Consider the following 17,034-nt stretch of genomic DNA (forward strand, 5'->3'; position numbering starts at 1 on the left):
AATTGTATTTTGTATACATACACAAACACGCACATACATATACACACCTATACACACACCTGATTCTTTTTGAAACACATACAAAGTGAATATTTATTTTTATATAATGCCATCACAGTGATTTCTGAAACTCCAGAAACAGGTGCAAATGTAGACATTTACATAAGATGGAATCATTGAATCTCTTGGAGACTTTACTAAAAGAATTTTGAAATGTCAAAAACCAAGATTTTGTCACCTACTATCAACATCCTATAACAAATATTCCCTTAATTATCTATTATCTGGGGCTTAACTTGAAATTACTGATTCATTCCTTCACACTTTGCTTATACTTACTGATTTGGTTTTAATGGATTTTTTTTTAGTAGATTTGCTAATACTTTCATTTTAGACTATTGTCCCCCAGTTTAATTGTGGCAATCTTAACATACACCAAATACACCGGGAATATCCAAGTCATTATGAAATATATCAATATGAATTCTTAAAAATTATATAGTAAATCCACAGTTATGTAATCTTTAAATGTTAATTTATTACCATTTGCCTTATAATGTATTTCTCCCTAAGAAATGCCCAGACCCTCTGTTCAGTATTATTAAATGCCTCCAGTTATGTACATTAATTATGTTGTGGACAAGCAGAGTAATGATAGCTAATGAAATCAAAGATTTTTTTTTAGAAGATATTTAGAAGATATTCATTTAAATTGAGTTTTGGAGTGCACTTTTTATAACCAACTCTCGGGTGTCCAATTGGTTGCTTCTAGTCACTTCTATTGCATCAGAAAGATTACATGCATTCCTTTGCAATATTTTAAAATCATTCATTCATTTAGTGCATTCAACTGCATTTTCTTGGTTATTCATTCACAGTTATTCATCCATGAAGGCATCTGCCTGGGCACTAAGATCTTGCAATAAATGACAAAATGATCTTGAATGCAATATTAAAAAACAAACAAACAAACAAAAAAAAAAACACTTAAAATGGGACATTTGTATCTGAGCCCCTGATTTAAACTGGGGTCCAATTCAGCAAAAAAATCTCAGGAATTTAGGCAGGGTGGGTTTGACATGAAAGTTGAGCAAACTGAAGCTGCCACCCTGATTTTCTGGTTTTGGCTTTTCAGAGCATCATGAGCATAAGTAAGAATCGTATATCAGGGTCTGACTATTGCCACAGGGGTTGGGGGTCAAGTCTTAGCTGGCCCCACTGCTTCCTGGGGACCTCTTGAAAGATTTCATCACCAGAGTTGCCTTTATACCTTAAAATGCTCTAAATTACTTGGAAATGAAAGGGGAAATGCTTTAAAGCATCATGTAAGAAAAAAAAATCCCAGATTGTAGAGAAAGCAAAGAGGATTTGTTTGAACTCTTAGGTGTCTACAGCTTGACTGTGAGGGAAGGTCTGATTAGTCAGTTCATTCTCATCCATGTAAATGACTATTGGAAGATAGTTCTTAGTAGGAAACCTTGCTCTTGATCTTGCGATAATCTCCAGCTACTGCCTTTGTCCAGCATTCCTGCAAAAACTGTCTGCTAGAGTTCCCAAAAGCCTGGGATTCAGTTTGCCCGAGAAACTGGAAGACAGAATTCAAAGTGGTTCTGTCTCTCTAGCATTTCTCCAAACAGCATCCAAATCAGCCCTCTGCCTCTCCCTCTCTGTATAGAGCATCTCTCCCGAGTTTCTTTTTTCTTATTAAAGCGTTTCATTTATTCATTTACTTATTTTGACGACACTGACTGTTTTTGCTTCAGGCCATGAAAATGAGTGCCTTTTGCATTTTTAGAACTTCATAATTTAATGATTAGGTAACAGTATTTATTATCAGCGCCATTTACGTTTATAGCAGGTTTAGAATCCTGGTACCCTTGCCAGTCGGAATATATGCCAGCGATCCCTCAGGAGAATTTCTGCCCAGTGTTTATGCTCGATTAAAATCGATGCTACATATGTTACAGGGTGATTGTCTCCCGATAGGTTGGCACAAAATGGTTGCAAAATTGCAATTTCAACTGACAGTGCAATGCTGTGCGGTGGCTGTGGTTATTATATGCTACAGAATCACAAACTTTGCTGAGGGAATGCCTGCCACCCATTTTGGAAATGACAGATACGAGGTATAGAGCTGCCTCTGCTTTAGGACAGCTCCTGCTCCCTGCCACCCCAGAAAGCTAGAAGAATCTAGTATTTCTCTCCTCCCCCCTCAGAGGCAGAGGGCAGCGTACCTTTATGTAAGAGCATTGCAGGCAGTCAGCAGCTGAGTCATCGCACCCACGTTTTCAGACTACTTGTGCAAACACACTTTCCTCCCATGGTCTTTCTGACTGTTCTGGTATCGTGCCCCTTGGATCCTCCTGTCTTCTCTTTTTATTGAGCTGAGTTGCGTTGTTAAAATGGAATGGATCCATCCTTTTGTATCCACATAATGCCAGAATGCTCTGGGAAACCTTCACCTTAATCTTGCACACACACACACACACACACACACACACACACACCCACTAACAAAGCAACAGCCTAAAGCATTGGGGTTTCTGGGAGTGAGGAGCTGGTAGTTTATGAGTCCCCTAGTTATGCCTGTAAAGGATCTGCCAGCGCCCCACTTCCTCCCCCCACTCCCATCCCCACTCCCAAACTGCATGGCGCTCAGTGCAGGATGATGATCAGGTACCTGGTGCAAAAGGCAGCCCCTGCCGGAGCCAGCAGCCTCAGACAGGGCGCCTTGCCATCTGCCCCACCTGCTGCATGCCTGGGTCCATCTGGTGACGGCAGTAGCTCATTGTAGGCTCCTGTGAGGGCCATGCCGGCTGGGAAGCAGGCGGCGTGAATGATCTAGGTGGCCAGGATAAATAAACAGAGAGAGGGGCTGGGGCCCAGGAGCAGGAGGAGGGTCTGGACGACCTTCCTGCCCCCTTAGTTAGCCCTTGGGTGCTCCAGGAGACTAGGAAGTGCCCTGGCACCTCATTTGCATATAGACGTAGACATATAGATCATAGTGCAGATTACACACCAATGAGTTTTATCTCGATGTAGATAGTGCTCAGCCTGTTTTGCGCTTAAAATATGGCCAGCGTCAGGGAAGGGAGCCTTGGGGACTTCCGGCATAAGTGAAACTGATGAAATGTCATCTATTTAGGCATTGATTTAGCAGGAGTCAAACCATTGCGTGTTCTTTCTGAAATATTTGATTTTTATTTTATTTATTTTTTTTTGGGGGGGGGTGGAGACAACACATTTGATTTTTTAGTGAATTGTGATTTATCCTTGGGGGCCTTTTTTTTTATTTAGATAGAAAACATTCAGAAATGTATTTGTATATGTCTCTAGGCAATAAAGATTTTAGATAGCTACCATGTGCAAAACTTACTGAATTCAGCATATGCATCATATATACTAAATATGAAATGAAAACCTTCCATCAGAGCAATCTGCATGTGATATTGTGTGTTTTCGGGTCTAGAGAAAAAAACCACGTGGACAGGTACAAAAGCCCTAGGAATTACCTGGTTCATGGAAAAACAAAATATTGGAAGAAATAGTGAACCAGTCAAGTCACTCATACTGAAACAGTCACTTGATTGAAATATAGAAAGCTTACACAAAATGGTTTTAATAGTGTTATTGGTATCATTTTGTAGCTAAGAAGCTAGGTTTCCAAGCTTGTCATTGCCATTGAACTCTAAGTTTCTGCAAAAACGATTCTGAATTGTAAATGCAGACCTGGAATTACAGATGGAATTGGCAGTCTCCAGACCCGTTCTCTTTCCCGGGATTCAATGAGAGGATGATACAGTGTTGGGGTGGGAATATTGGCTTCATATAAATGAATGATTCCTTATACATTCCTCTTGTTTTTACTTAACAGATTAACACAGGTGAGTGGGTAATGTTGGGCATGATAAATGACCTGTTTATGTTTTCACTGGCAAGCCCAGGTGTTTGTGACTATTTGAGTTCTGGAATAGGCCGGATTCTTCGGTGTGTGTTTATGCCACCCTACTTGATTCAGCTGGGTTGCAGAGTAAATTTAATGGGTTTGCTTTCTCGAGCTAGCAAAGCTCCAGCCTTCACCAAAATAGGCAACTCTATCTGGAGCCAAACAGGCATGAGAACGAATCATTCCTAATTCAAATTATAATCGGTGACCCACTTCCTGTTTGTTCCAATAAATTGCCTTTTAGGTCAAGAAAACGTATTTATCACCAGGCTCTCTCCAAATATGCATTGGGCATGATTCCTTTGTATCTGCATTTGACACCATTTTCCAACAACAAATAGAATGAGCTATTTGCCTTAAGCTGAGGTACTCCATAACATTTAAGGGCATCAAGTTCAGGAGAGTTAGGCAAGGCCAAGTCCACCACTCATCCTGGCTGGCTTCCCTTCCTTGTTTCCTCCTGTGACCTCCCATGTCCTAATCCCCAGCCCCATATCGGCCACCCCCACCGCCAAAAGGTTGCATTTCCCCAGAATTAGTGTCAGGGATTTAAAAAAATATATATATTTTAATTGATTTTTTACAGAGAGGAAGGGAAAGTGAGAGAGAAACATCAATCAGCTGCCTCCTGCACACCCCACACTGGGATGTGCCAGCAACCAAGGCACATGCCCCTGACTGCAATCGAACCCGGGACCCCTGAGTCTGCAGGCTAATGCTCTATCCACTGAGCCAAACCAGCCCGGCATTTTTGCTTGCTCTTCTTCCATGACCCTTTCCTGGGAAATGGTCTCTATCTCCTCCAGCCCCTTGGATGCCCTTTGCTGCTGATTAAATGGCTATTCCTGACGGTCAAAGAAGGAACCAGGTAACAACTGTGCAAAGTCATCAGAAGTCACATGGTACTTGTTGGTGGTCATGATTATCTATCAGAATAGGAGTTGACTCAAGATTCAATGGGCAACATCAGGGAACACACAGAGATGTCTAGAGACTTTATAAATGTACAAAGTCATGAGATGTTTCAGGAAAAACTTAAATATACCTTTGTGAGAATAAGCAGGCTTCTTCCATACTGCCTTAGATTGCTTTTGCCTACCACATCTCCCTGTGCTTGTTTTTAAAACTTAGGTTTTGCCCAACTGGTGTGGGTCAGTGGTTGAGTGTCAACCTGTAAACCAGGAGGTTATGGTTTGATTCCCTGTCAGGGCACATACCCAAGTTGTGGGCTTGATCCCCAGTAGGGGGCGTGCAGGAGGCAGCTGATGAGTGATTCTCAATCATCATTGATGTTTCTCTCTCTCTCCCTCTCTCTCTCTCTCTCTCTAACTAATAAAAACATTTTTTAAAAATACTGTACTTTATTCTGGGATGTCATTTACAATGATATAGATTATGGGTTTGAAAGCCAGAGAAATGCGTGCGGTTGCTTTTGAGTATGCTAAGTTTAATGTACTAATAAAATAGCATGCAAAAATGCTTGGTGGGAGTGGGCACTCAGTGACTATTCCCTGCACCCTTCTCCTTTGCTCTTAATAACGAGGTTGTCAGTAGCTCTGGAAGGAAAGTACAAAACTGAGACTTCACTTCTCAAAGCCAAATTGGCTTCTTACCTCAACCAACAAGTTCTGAAGACGCAGTGAGTCATAATAAGGATTAGTCATGGAAGCTTGGATTGCACCTCCGTCTCCTGCGTGTGTGACTCCCTATCAGCTTCCTACTAATAACTGCCGATGCACTCTCTGAAATTAGCTAAGGGAAAAGCCGAGGAAAGACAGAAACTTCGCCCCTTGCCCCTTTCTCTCCCGCCTAGAGAGTTAGGGAGAGGCCAGATTATAGCCATATAGAATGTTTACTTATTATTAGAGGAAATGTAGAAATAAAACTGTGGAGGAGGAAGTGCGGATTCTAGCAGATGACTGTGAGGTTGAAGATACTTGAAGAGGCGCTGGACAGATGGCTCACAAAGGTATATTTAAGTTTTTCCTCCCATACACCAAAACTGGTTTGATTCCTGGTCAGGCCAAGTACCTAGGTTGCAGGTTCGATCCCTGGTTGTGATGGGTACATGAGGCAACCAATCAATGTTGCTCACATCCATGTTACACTCTCTCTCTCTCTCTCTCTCTCTCTCTCATCCTCTCTCTAAAATTCATAAAACATATCCTAGGATGAGGATTTTAAGAAATAAAAGATATTTGAAGAGATTCCCCTGTCTGTTTCAGGCCAGTTTTCCTGAAGAAGGTTAAATCAGCCGGTGGTACTGCTCTTACTCTCCTGTGGTGATACTTTATTTATATGATAAAATGCTTGGAAAGTGATTAATTTGTCAGGGGAGCATCTTGTTACTGTAAATGCGCTGAATATGTAAGAAAATTGCCATCCCCTAGATGGGCAAGGGAAGATCCCTTCACTACCCAAATAGACAGAGGGTCTCCCTGTATTTCCTTCGCTTATTTTTACTCAGATTTCTCCCTTTCAGAACAATGGCTTCCAAAGCTGAGAGGCACCTGAGCTGATGAGTTAAGGAAAAATAAGGTGGGAAGGGGGTGGAATATAAGAAACAGAAATGGACCGGTAGGTGTTGGCACCTCTGTCTCTCTCCCTGGACCAGAGATGACGGATACATCCATTAAATTTCAGCCCAGGCTGATTGACTGGCTGGATTTATATAAATTAAAAAATACAGAGGTCATATACCTTTTCTGATAGACTGTAAATGAGAAATAGGAATTCCTTTAAACCTCGGAGGAGGAAATCCATAGACGAGTCGTCCTGGTCAATAAAGAGGCTATAGCATCTACTGTGCCTGCTGTGTGTGTACAGTAAGTCTGAGCTCATAGACAAATACCATGGCAGCTTTCCCCTGACCTTTTCCAGCAGGGGTCATTTGTAAATGGACTCATGTAATAGAGAAGAATTCCTACCTTTTGTGACAGTTGGAACTTGGGTTGGCAGACCTGAAGGGGGCAGAAATCATCCCTTGCTCCATTTTTTTTTAGGGGTAACGAGTGACAATGGCATTCGTTAAGGAACGGTGACGTTTATTCACGCGCGTGCTCCCAGCCCCATGTCCATTTGTCCATCGGAATGAGCCACTTATCACGCTCCCAGGTTTCTCCTCTCTCAGCATGGAGAGTTATGGAAGGAAAACCCCATTTTTCCCCCGTCCTCCATGACAGGCAGACTGAAGATTGTGGTCATTTGGATTAAAAACATATCCATCACCGGCGCCGGCAGGTTATTACGATGTCTCCTTTGAATATATGAATTTCATACACTGAGTGTTGGAAGTCGGAGAATGCCAACTTTTTAGATAAATAATTATCCCGTTGGTGATGTACAGCACACTGTTGCCATATTTCCTCACTTTTGGAGCATTCATGCCCTTATCACCCATCACATAAATCTTTGGCTTTCATATTTAATAAAACTATATGGGTAACCATCCCCCAATACTCAGTATAGTCAGCCAATCACACGCCGTTACTGGAATGTCATTCATTGTTTTCTTGCGACAGAAATTTTGGTAGATCGCCCCGTGTCAATCTGGCTGTGTGTTTGATACATCGCTGCAGGTATGTGAGCAGATGACCTTATCTGTGTGCTGGCTGTGGCCTCAGGATGCAGCCCTAGGCTTCATGCGCTTCCATGGATAGAATGATGGATGAATGAATGAAGTTCCCAGCATCCATCAGTTTTATTATCTGGGCTTCTAATCTGTCAGCTGAATTTTAGAGAGTGGAGAGAAATAGGTACATGTTGGGAAGGCTAGGAGAAGAGTGACCGTTACTCAAGGGACCTATTTTTTCTAAGCCTCAATTCCTATAATCACTGAATCTTTGGTTCATGAGGCCTGGGAGAGAGGCATTATTCCAGCTCATGTGTAGAATTTTCTGGAGTGATCAAACCAAACTTCTTCTCCCATTGCCCATTTCTTTCTCTGACCTACCCTCTCCCACATTTATTTCTCTCTATAAACCTTAGTTTCCTTATTGGTAAAGTTCATGCCTACTGACCATCACTTACTGTGACATTTGTGGTTGTCCAGTAAACACACAGGCTCAGTGGTGGGCGTGGAGTTTGCATGACCACATGTATGCTCTGAGAGGAGGCTCAGAATCTCATGTATCTAAGCAGTTTGCTACATTGACATTGGCCAAGTGGCTCAAGAGTCATCTTCCCCTCAATGTTCCCACCTACACTTTGGATGACACCAACAAGCAGCCCTGCCCCGTTGGCCTTCTGGAAAATGGACAGATGAACTTCCTGGGCGATCCTCGCCATCATGGCAAGGGGAGGAGGCAGGGACTTGGGGCCTGAGTGTGTGCCCGGCAGCTTCTGAGGCTGGGAACTGTGGGAACCAATACTTTCCTTGTTGAAGGGACTCCATAGAGTTTCCCGTGGTTCTTTCATGAAGATGAGGGCTCTCTCCATAGGGGTCACCTCCCCCCCCAGAAGTGGTGCTAGCTAGGTTTATTCACACTGTCTTGTCTTGTTCTCCTTGGTCAGTGACTGAGATGGTTGAATAGTAGGTAGGCAGTCTGGGAAGTTATCTCTAGCTACATTCCTTCTCCTCCTATTCCCCTCCTCCTCATAGACCTATGTTACATTAATTGTTACCCCCAGGGAATCTGATGGAGGACTCACACCTTATAAGTGTGTTACGTAACTTTCACAGAACCTTAATTCTTAGCATGGATATGCTGACCTTCTGTAAAACTCACCACCTTCCCCTTGGACAAAGACTTTGTTATTCTTCAGAGCCAGCATTGCTCTTTGCACATAGTAACTACTCACCAAAGATAGATGGATTCATGCATTTCATGTTCTGATACAAACAGTTGACATAACTTCTTCATCTCAGATACCGTGAAATAAGTCAGTTTCCCCTTCCATATGCTATAACCCTGTACCAACCAAACAGGAACCACCATTTAGTCTTTTTATGATATAAACCATCTGGTATTTTCTAACTTACGCCACAATTTTGACTTCAGCACAATTATTCTTTGTTCTTGGTCACTACTAGGGTCTGAGCTACTTTTCATTCCTCTTTTGTTTGATTTTGGTCCCAGTTTTGTCGTCATGGGTTCAATTCGTCATCACAGATCCATCATGGCACTTACTGAGTATGCAGATGTTTATGAAAATCAGAACTTTGAGAAGAGCGAAGTGTTAGTGGTTACAGTTGACATATTTGGTTGGCCGGTATAAAGTATTGTTACTATTTTGTAGTTAAGAGTACAGATTTTAGATACAGAAAGTTCAGGTGCACATTCTGGCTCTATCCCAGTTCTGTTTCCTCAGCTATAAAATTAAATTAAAAGTAAAAAATAAAAGCAGCGTGTTAAGTGCCAGTGTAGAAACAGGCTCTTGGAATTATGGGAACATGAAGGAGAAGTGGGGTGTCAGGAGAGACTGCAGAAATAAGAACTCATGAATGCAAGCTAGCCAGCTCATGGGGCTCAGGCTGGGGTTTGGGTTAGGGTTAGGCCTGCAACCAAGGTACATACCCTTGACCGCAATCAAATCCAGGACCCTTCAGTCAGCAGGCCTGTGCTCTATCCACTGAGCCATATCAGCTAGGGCACATATCTTTATTTTAAATTACATTTTTCCCCATTCCCATTTCTCCTACATTCCTTCCCCCCCCCCAACCTGTGCCCCCGACCCCCGCTCTGAATATATACATCTCCCTCTTGAATTTCCTGAACAAAATTACAATCACAGGCTTTCTCTATGTGAAAACCATGACAAAGTGATTTTACAGCTGGTTCTGAAAAGTGACTAAACTTGACAACAATTGGATTTTATGACAACCTCCGCTTTTATGTCCCTGGCCTACTTTTCTATCAGCATTTTTTTTTTTTTACCCCAAATGCGAATAATGTCATATCTCTGTGTTAGCGGAAAATAAATCCCTTTACCAGGAATACATTTTAATAAAGAAGGCCCGGCATCACTCAGGTCACCAGCATCTTACCACCTTCACTCCGTGATAGGCAATTCCTCACTGACCGAGGATCACAGCCTGCGTGGGTTTTGTTTGGGTCGTTGCTGGTTTGCTTATTTATTTATTTGCTTGGGTGGTTCGGGTTCCCGGGGTTGGGGGAGAATTAGTATTACGGAACTAAACCAGATTAAGGGGGAATGTGAATTAGATTTGGTAGCAGATGGCGCGGGGGGGAAATTAAAGATTCTTTGCGAATGGAAGCGACAGCAGCCTGCCTCTCGCCCTCCGTCTCTCCCGTCCGAGCACTTGATAGACGGGTATAAATCACCACCGCGCCGTCCTGACAGCCAATTTCGAGAATTTGATCTGGTTAAAGACACGGCTTCCCTGCCCCACTCCCCGAGACCTGCTTCCATTTCATTTTCACGCAGCACTTGTCATATTTGGAAAAGTGGAGTCACCTACAACCTCCCCCTGCCCCCCAACGCCCCGATGAAATTTGTGCTTAACGACAGCATTAGCTCTTTGGTTTTAATTACTTTTCCATTCAGCCTGAATCTTTGTCATATCTCTCAGGGGTTTCTCCTGCTTTTGCCCCCTGCACTCTGGTTTCTAAAGATGCTTTTTCGTTACCAGAAGGTGTTGTCAGAGGCACTCTGCGAATCCTGAATGCCCACATCATCTTTAAGGAGGACTTGCATGGCCTGCCATAAAATGACCCATCAGTGTGAATTTTAAAGGTGTCAGAAGCAGGGATTGTATTAAAAAAATAAAATAAAAAGAGGGGCAACACTTTTTTATTTATTTATAATAAAGACTATAGAAATATCTGCTCCATCAGCTAAAATAAGTCCCGCCCAGGAGAGAGATGGGAGCACAGCGTGGCAGGGCCTATGTGTGTCTGCCTTGACCTTGGGATGATTTAGGAAATCAGAGTTCAGATGCGGAGACTCCGAGGGAGAGAGGAGAACAAGCTGCCTGGCCCGTTATGTCCAGGCCCTTCTGTCGGAGAAGCCCAGAGACCAGAACCCAGGCCTCCTCTTTACCAGCCCACGTGGCGTTTGGGCTCCCGACATCTCAAGGAAAAGGAAGTAGAAGAGAGGAGGAAATCACTCCAGCAACGAAGAGAGGATTCTTTGAGCCAGCCATGAACAGTTGGTAGAAATGAGGCCTCCTACTGGCACTCAAATCAAATGTAACAACTCGCGGGCTCCCCACTGCTCGCTGACAGCGTGGTGTCACGCGCGGGCACAAACATTCACTTAAACACTGATTGCAGGGAATTGCCCTCCCCGCCAACGCCTCCCACCAAAGCCACGTAATGAGCGAAAGGAGAGCCATTTCTAGGAAACACCAATGGGCCTGCTCCCTCACTCCCTACGCGTGATCCCTGCTCTGTTTGTCCGTCTGCAGCCCACTGGGGAGGATTCCTCAGCTCGGCGTGTTTGCTGCAGTCTCACTACCATGTAGCAACTTGTTTCTGGAATTATTCATGTTCCTGTAGTTCACACATACACAGGCACATACCACCACATGTATGCACACTGACATGTATGCACACACATACATACAGACACATACACACATGCATATAGGCATACAGGCATGCATGCACACTGGCACATGCACAATGCATACAGATACACATGCATGTAGGCACGTGTGCATGCATGCGCACACACATGCAAACAGACACTCAAGCACACACTCATATGCAGGCACATGCACACAGACATACACACATGCACACAGACATGCATAGACACACAGGCACACACTACCGCACTGCCGTGGTCCCAAATGGCTGCTGAGTGCAGTAACCCCTAAGGAAATGGTAGCTTGGGGTGTGGGACTTAATGCCACAGCCCCTGGTCTCTGGTCTAATCTAAACCACAGGCAGGTGGGGTCTTCATTTGAGTAAAAATACAGCTTTTTAAAAACGGCAGGAAGTGACTTTAGAAACCATGTAGGCGAACCCTCTCACTGTCCAGATGAGGACACCGAGGGTCAGAGTGGCTCCATGACTGGTCTCCGGGCCACAGTGTGGGGTCCGGAGCTGGCCCACGTCTGCTACTCCATCCCGCGCTGCTCACAACCCCGCCTCCCGGGAAAGGGAGAAGAAAAGACAGGTGAGCTGTGGGAACTCTGGTGCAGTGCTTACTTCCTCTTTCATCACTTTCTCAAAACTGCAGAGAAGATCAGACATTTCCCTGCATGTTTGTTTGGGGACCTTTGAATGACGAACGGCCAGCAACTGTTTCTGATCCGAAATTGTTGGTGGCTTCCATTGGTTTCACTGGGTGTGTGTCACTGCTGAATAATCCTTACAAAACCCCATCAGCCACAGAGCAGAGCTTTCGTCATTTCCATGGCTTGAATTTGTGTGTGTGTGTGTGTGTGTGTGTGTGTGTGTGTGTGTGAGAGAGAGAGAGAGAGAGAGAGAGAGAGAGAGAGAGAGAGAGAGAGAGAGAGATTGCTTTCTTGACCTGCAAATGGTGGCTCATGTAGCTCATTGCAATGTTTAGAAAAAGAGATCAAGTTTTAGGATTAATCCCTCCCCAACTTCAACTTCTACTTCGCTGAAAGGCCCCAGATAGCCAGATAATATAATCGTAACCTCTGCTCTTGGGCCCAGACCAGCTGTGCTTGCATCCAGATGTGAACTAGTGCAGACTCAGCTCTTAAGTCCGAAGTATAAATACAGTGCGAACGCTGTCCGACAGGCTGAGGTGTGGATTCTAATCTGTGTGCACTGTGACTCCCCCCACAAGAGAGACGTCCCTGTGTGCTTGGAGCAACCTCCATTTCAAGAAGAACCCCTTCTCAGCACTGAGATTTTCTCACCACTGCGTCTCCGTCAGTTCCAGGGCACATTTTCAAGTTCCACTCCAAGTGCCCTGGCCTGTCTTGATCGAAGCAGCTGGCTTCCTGGTCATTGTAATTGCTTTGGCAAAACATTTTCTTAATGAGTAGACGGTGACATCGCTACTCGGATCTCCATATCTTCACATCAAGATCTGATAGCGCTCTCTTATTTCCTGCTCCCCTGTAGCAAACAGAAGGGGGAAGGGGGTGCAGGCAGCTCGGGCTCACATTGACCTGGATTTGATTTGTGAACTCCATCACGGAGAGTGTGTATAAGGCATCTGTGCTCCATTGTGATTCCGAAAGATCAGGGCACAGACTTCCTCTGAGTTGGCTGTCTGTTTATGTCTCCTCCCAGGAGATGACGGGTAGGTCTTCATTGAGCTGTCAGTCCCCTCCTGGCCTGCTGGCTTTCTCCCTTCCGGGTGCTCCTTGACTGCTTGAACACCGAATTGTCTGAACACAAGCAAACTTTATTGATCCATATTTCTGTTTGAAAGACTGGAGATTTGTGGAAGTAGGAGACTAGTGCTTTCCTGCAGAAAGCTGACTGCCGAGGAGGGCTGCTCAGGGCATAGTAAATCTCCATGACGGAATAAAGGTTACACTCGGCCTAGACTGGGAGCTTCGTTTTGATGATTTATCCCCTGTAGTTTCTACCCCACACTCACCCTCTTTTTCAACAGGGATCCCCACCTGGGGCCCAGGGCCATGTCACCCCGCCCTGGGAGTAGTGACTCCCCCCACATTGAGGCACTACCCAAGTCATTTGCCCTAGGGCCCACTATTCCAAAGGCCTTCTGTGGTCCCAAGAGAGTAGCTTGTATAAGGAAAGGATTGCTCTTAGGTCTCAGAGCTAAAATGCTTGTTTTCCATCTGTTGTGCTGCTGAGTTTCTGACTATAGACACTTTTTTTATATAATATATTTTTATTGATTTTTTATTGATTGAGAGGAAGGGAGAAGGTTAGATAGTTAGAAACATCAATGAGAGAGAAACATAGCTCAGCTGCCTCCTGCACACCCCCCCCCCCCCCCACTGGGGATGTGCTCACAACCAAGGTACGTGTCCTTGACCGGAATCGAACCCGGGACCCTTCAGTCTGCAGGCCGACGCTCTATCCACTGAGCCAAACTGGTTTCAGCTGACTAGACACTTTAAAAAAAATAAATTTTTATTGATCTCAGAGAGGAAGGGAGAGGGGGGGAGAGAGAGAGAAACATCAATGATAAGAGAGAACCATTGGTCATCGGCTGCACGCTCCACCCTGGAGATGGAGCCTGCAACCTGGGCATGCGCCCTGCCCTGGAATCAAACCATGACCTTATGGTTCATGGGGAGATGTGTTCAATCACTGAGCCACACCAGCTGGGCCTGAGGAGGCACTTCTTGACATTTTCCTCTAACATCCACTGGCGTCACGGGGCTGGGCACTTGTGAGGATATAGTTAATTAAGTTGCATTAGGGCAAATACACACACTTGTTAGAACACACTTAATTCACTTCAATAATATTGATTACATGGCAGAAGTTTGTTTAAACCAAATGGTATTTTCCCCCTACTGTTACAGTCCTTGAGTGCAATCTGTATAATAGCTAATGGCCACCATCAGTTAAATATCATGTTAGTTATAAAGTAATGTCATAAGAATTGATTTGAACTTGGCCGTGGAGGAGAGTGCTCCTCTTCAGAGCCGATGCGATGTGGATGATTAGCAGGGGTTTTGAGCAGAATCACAGTGCCTATAAACTGTGTATATTTTATAGAGGTATAGCTGCTCTATACTACCCGAGTGCTCATTACAGTAAAGGAATGTCTGGGCAGTTAATTACGGAAAACATCATGTATGCGATTACCCGGCATTATTATGCATTTAATAGTTTCATTGATCCAGCGGCGGCTCACTTACTGTATTTAAGAGATAAACAAGAGATACTCCCTCTCAGATTGAAATGGGTCCAGGAAAACAAGTGGGGGATAAACGATACCGCAAAGCACCTGTGCCTCAGATCAAATCCTTGAAGACAGACACTGTCAAGCTTTATCACGTACAAAGACACAGTGTGATATCCCAGGACTTTTTCCCCCGCCCTCGTTATTAATGTTTACCAACCAGGAAGCATCAGGATTCACCTGGCCACACAAATGGCAGCAACCACAGTTTTCTATAGCTAAAAGAGTCTGGAAGGCCTGGCTGGTGTTGCTCAGTGGTTGAGCATCAATCCAGGAACCAGGAGGTCAAGGTTTGATTCCTGGTCAGGCCACAGGTCTAGTCAGGTTGCAGGCTTGATCCCCAATAGGGATTGTGCAGGAGGCAGCTGATCGGTGATTCTCAACATTGATGTTTCTCTCTCTCCCCGTCCCTTCCTCTCTCTCTAGAAATCAATAAAAACATATTTTTAAAAGATAAATTAGTCTGGGTAGCTTCACAAGGCGATCAGCAGTGGCCTTGGAGCATGGGGTGTAGTAAAATGTCTCCACGGGGACTTTCTAAGACCTACATGCTTATCATGCCCCCAGTCTTGTTAGGATGCAGGGCCTTATTGGTGTGTTTCTCATGCTCTCATTCTGGGCTTTCCTTGCTGAAAATGAATATTCTCCATTTTCCTCCTTTGTTTCAGATATAATGCTAAGGGTGGGGTCAGATGCCTCCATAGATCTCTCTATGTGTTGGATGAAATAGCCAACCATCCTGGTTTGCCTAAAACTGACCGGTTCTCAGGACCCGGGTTGTTAGTGACTAAACCCAGGACAGTTGATCAACTTAAGGTCATAACAAAATTGATTAAGAGAGAAAAGATCACTCAACTCCAGAACCCAAAAAGCAGTTGGGGTCTAGGAGGGATCATTCTCTGCTGTCATTAAGGATGAAATTATGGAGGGTGAGGCAAAAGTAGGTTGACATGGAAAATAACACAGTAATCTCTAATAATAGAAATGTAATATGCTAATTAGTCCAGATCTCCTTCTGGACGAAGCCTGGACTGCAAGGGCTTAGGCAAGCTGCTGCAGCCAAGCCCATTGCATGAATTTCGTGCACCGGGCCTCTAGTTATTAAATAATAATGCAAGAAGAAACTCTGTATTGTGCACACTGACAACTGCAAACTCTGCATTTATGGTGGGTGTGTCTTCCTTTCAAGGACTGGCCAGAAATGAGTTGCCAGTCTGTCTGTTGTGTATTCATCAAAAATGTCCCTTTTTGGTGTAGTACAGCTCTGGGTTGTCATTTTACGGAGCTGGTCCCTTGTCCCCAGATGGCTTAGGTACCTCTCTTGTCAGCAACTTAAGCACCAGCTTCCTCTTCTTTGTGATAGAGTCGTGGGAAAGAGCCTTTAAGACTATAGGCACAAGTTAGTTGTTCAAAGAATCAGATGCATCCTGTTCTGTAGAAATCTGTTTCAATAGATGGACCTCAACATTCATTTTCAAAGGCATAAAATTGTCCTCGCTGGTTTGGCTCAGTGGATAGAGTATCGGCCTGCAGACTGACGGGTCCTGAGTTCATTTCCGGTCAAAGGCACATTCTTCAGTTGCAGACTCCATCCCTGAGCCTGGTTGGAGCTTGTATGGGAGAGCCAATGGATGTGTCGCTCTCACATCAATGTTTCTCTGTGTGTGTGTCTCCTCTCCCTTCCACTCTCTCTAAAAATCAATAGAAAAATATACTCTGGTGAGGATTAACAAAAAATAAAAAGGCCTAAAATTATACCCAAGTGTTTATACATACATGTACATGTGTGTTTCAGTCTTTCTGAGTGTGTGGGTTTGGATTTACAATTCTTTCTTTACAACTAATGATCTCCTTCTGTTAGGTTAACCAGGCAGACGCTCAGAAATTTCTTATTAAAAGAAAAAATCCTTTCTCTCCCTTCCCCAACTAAGCCAGTGTACCTTAATGCAATGATGATATGTTGGAGCCGACAGTTGTCAAAGCAGCGTATTACTGTGATGCCATAATGACACCCTGTCTCCGCAAAGTAGTCATGTTTGCTCAAATCACACGCTGCACACTGGCTGCCTGACACGGCACTTCATGCGCCTGCGTCCCCTTCCTTCGCCGTCGCCGCTCTGACAATAGCAGCCGCTGCCCATTTTGTTCCAGAGCGAGTCACGCTTTGCCACTTTGGAGGGCCATTAGTTGAAAGCTCTTGCAAAGTAGCTGATGGAAGTTGTAACTCGGGCTGCCAGGTCCTGGGCTCTGTAGCGTGGGCCTCGCTCCTCAGTCTTGGGGAATTACCTGCCCCCCATCCTCCCCCCCCCCCA

At 44.4% G+C, this 17,034-nt stretch overlaps 1 protein-coding gene across 7 annotated transcripts in view; it reads left to right on the top strand.

Annotated features, from left to right (window-relative positions):
* ESRRG (estrogen related receptor gamma) overlaps positions 1 to 17,034 on the top strand; it is a 444,044-nt gene that overhangs the window by 295,473 nt on the left and 131,537 nt on the right. The window contains exon 1 of one of the 7 annotated variants that reach the window (XM_036453509.2): positions 15,661 to 15,666. The exons of the other annotated variants lie outside the window; for them this stretch is intronic. The gene's annotated coding sequence lies outside the window, so the exon portion shown is untranslated. Of the gene's footprint in view, positions 1 to 15,660; positions 15,667 to 17,034 lie in introns of those variants that run through there. 7 annotated transcript variants of the gene reach the window in all.

The sequence above is a fragment of the Pipistrellus kuhlii genome, unplaced genomic scaffold (genome assembly GCF_014108245.1).
Source record: "Pipistrellus kuhlii isolate mPipKuh1 unplaced genomic scaffold, mPipKuh1.p scaffold_m20_p_25, whole genome shotgun sequence".
Taxonomy (NCBI): Eukaryota; Metazoa; Chordata; class Mammalia; order Chiroptera; family Vespertilionidae; genus Pipistrellus; species Pipistrellus kuhlii.